The 2788-nt window shown below is 46.4% G+C and overlaps 1 pseudogene; it reads right to left on the bottom strand.

Annotated features, from left to right (window-relative positions):
* Positions 1–913: 913 nt before the first annotated feature.
* Positions 914–1992, bottom strand: LOC129039229 (reticulocalbin-1-like; annotated as a pseudogene).
* Between the last annotated feature and the right edge of the window lie 796 nt (positions 1993–2788).

Genomic DNA, 2788 nt, shown 5'->3' on the forward strand with positions numbered 1-2788 from the left:
TTATCTTTCTTGATTGCTTTTTAGTAGAAAAACAAAGACATGGATTTATTGTGCATATTAGCAGGTCCATCCTGGAAAATGCATGGAGGTTTCATACACACCACTTACAGTAACAGCTCAGAGTATAAAGTCGAGAAGGAAGAATCTGAAATATTAGACTTATTCTGAAATAAGCTTACCTAGGATGATACCACTTTTGATCAGAATTTCCACTTTCCAACTAGTTAACAATATATTAACAGTGGCAAATAATAAAATCTGGTAGTTAAAATACATAGCAGTCACTTCATATTACTGCCTCCCCCAACCCACCCAACTTCTGAAGAACAGAGCTTTTTCAAGTTTTGTTACCCTTTAAGTTTTAATTTTAAAAAATTTAATAAAAAGAAGGGTTTTTTTGTTTTTTTGTTTGTTTGTTTGTTTTTTGAGACAGAGTCTCGTTGTGTCGCCCAGGCTGGAGTGCAATGGCGCGATCTCGGATCACTGCAACCTCCAACTCCCAGGTTCAAGTGATTCTCCTGCCTTAGCCTCCCAAGTAACTGGGATTACAGATGCCCGCCACCACGCCTGGCTATTTTTTTTTTTTTTTTTTGTATTTTTTTAGCAGAGACAGGGTTTCACTATGTTGGCCAGGCTGGTCTTGAACTCCTAACCTCGTGATCTGCCCGCCTCGGCCTCCCAAAGTGCTGGGATTACAGGCTCGAGCCAGAACACCCAGCTGAAAAAAAACTTTTAAAAAGTCATGTTGTACCAATATATCCCCAGAGAGAACTGCAATTTACCAAGGTTTTCATGTGTTTTGAGAGAAATCTTACTGAAAGAATAGTAATGTCCATTTTCCAGTAAATACTGAGTGAAAAACCATTTTTATACCCCAATCTGAGTTATAAACTTGCTTTTTTAGGAACACAACTGCTGTAAATTAGACAATTGTAGCAACCATCCAAGACAATAACAACGCCTATGACAGTCTGCCATATTCTGGTGAGTGTCTATCAAAGCTCATCATGATTTTTTGTGAGATCTTCCCCACAATTGGTAGCTTGGCTTCCAACAAACATGTTCCAGTTCTCCAATATTTCCTCTTTAGCCTCTCATCCTTGTTTTTGTCTGACTCATATACTAGATGCCTGGCCGCACCCTGTGCATGATCATAATCTTGAGGGAGGATCCAGTGGCGAACCTCGTCTTTGTCCAACTTCCAGTCCTTGTTCAGATCCCGGAATTCGTTAAATTGCTCCCGTTCTGATAAAACCCAGTCTGGCTCAGAGCCATTCTCCTCATGGGAAAACATATCCACAATATATTCATCCCGATCCACAAACCCATCCCCGTTCTTGTCGTTGTCCTCCAGGGTTTCCAAAACCACAATTTCCTTCATATGCTCAAACTCTTCAGGATGCAGAAAGGCAGTGAACTCCTCCTGAGTGGCTGTCAGGGCACCATCGAGGTCTGCAGCTTTGAATCTTCTCTCCTCACGTGGCAGCATCTTTTTAAAGGTGTGATGAACTGAAGAATCATGAAACTCTGCGGGGTTTCCTAGGTCACAGGTGGCTTGTTTGTATTCTTCCTAGTAAATTTTATCATCCTTGTCCCTATCGTAATCCCGCCAGACTTTGGCGACATTATCGAAGATGTATCTTTTCTGCACCCGTTTGATCCAGGTTTTCAGCTCCTCAGTAGTGACAAAGCCATCTCCATCATTGTTGATTCGATCAACAATCTTCCCCAGCCTCTCCTTGCTCTTGTCCGGGGTGAGCCGGCCGAAGGTCTTAGAGTCCTCCTTGCCCAGGAAGGCCTCATGGCAGTACTGGAAGCTCTGGTTGACCTCTGGGAGCCGCTCGCCCAGCTCCGAGTCAGGCCGCACCACGCGCTCCTTGCGCACGGTGGGCTTGGCCCGCAGCGCCCGCAGGCCAGCACCAGCGCCAGCAGCAGCCCCAGGACGAGCCCCAGGACGAGCCCCAGGCGGCGGCTGCGGCCACCGCGCGCCATCGTCCCGAGGAGAGGGCGGCCGGGAGGGAGGCGCCGAGTGAGCGACAACAGCGACAGCTCGGGAACCGGGTCTCGGAGCGCGGCGGCGGCGGCGGGGATGGGGGCCGGCGCGGAAGAAGAGACCCGCCAGTCCCTCCGCCAGGGCCCGCCCCGCGCCGGAGCAGAGGTGCGCACCCCCCGGGCCTCGGGCTGGGAAGCTGCGGGCAGCCAATCTGTTTCTATTCATAGTGAACCATAGATGTATGGTTGAGTGGGGCTGCAAAAATCATGGCAATTTTGCTCAACAACCTCATCTCTTCCAACTTCTACACATAATCACAAAATGCATTACCCCTAACAATAGATTCTTCTAGGAAGAAAAGAGACTCAGACAAGTGGCAGTCCGTTATTTCATTCTGTAACAAACTCCTGCCAAAGCTTCATGACTTACCTAAATATTTATCTTGGTCTTAGAATTAGGAAGGAAGATTATAATTATTGGGATGTATATTAACTCATATATTTCGTTCAAAAATGAAGTCTTTTTTTTTATTCTGATGGAAAGTAAGCGTGAATCTCCACACACTGACTCATGCCTGTAATCCCAGCACTTTGGGAGGCTGAGGTAGAAGGGTTGCTTCAGTCCAGGAGTTCAAGACCAGCCTAGGCAACATAGTGAGACTCCATTTCTAAAATAAATAAATAAATAAATAAATGCCTGTAGTCCCAGCTACTCAGAAGGCTGAGATGGGAGGATTGCTTGAGCCTGAGAGATTAAGGCTGCAGTGAGTTGTGATTGCACCACTTCATTCCAGCC

This window comes from Pongo pygmaeus, chromosome 5 (genome assembly GCF_028885625.2).
Source record: "Pongo pygmaeus isolate AG05252 chromosome 5, NHGRI_mPonPyg2-v2.0_pri, whole genome shotgun sequence".
Lineage (NCBI taxonomy): Eukaryota > Metazoa > Chordata > Mammalia > Primates > Hominidae > Pongo > Pongo pygmaeus.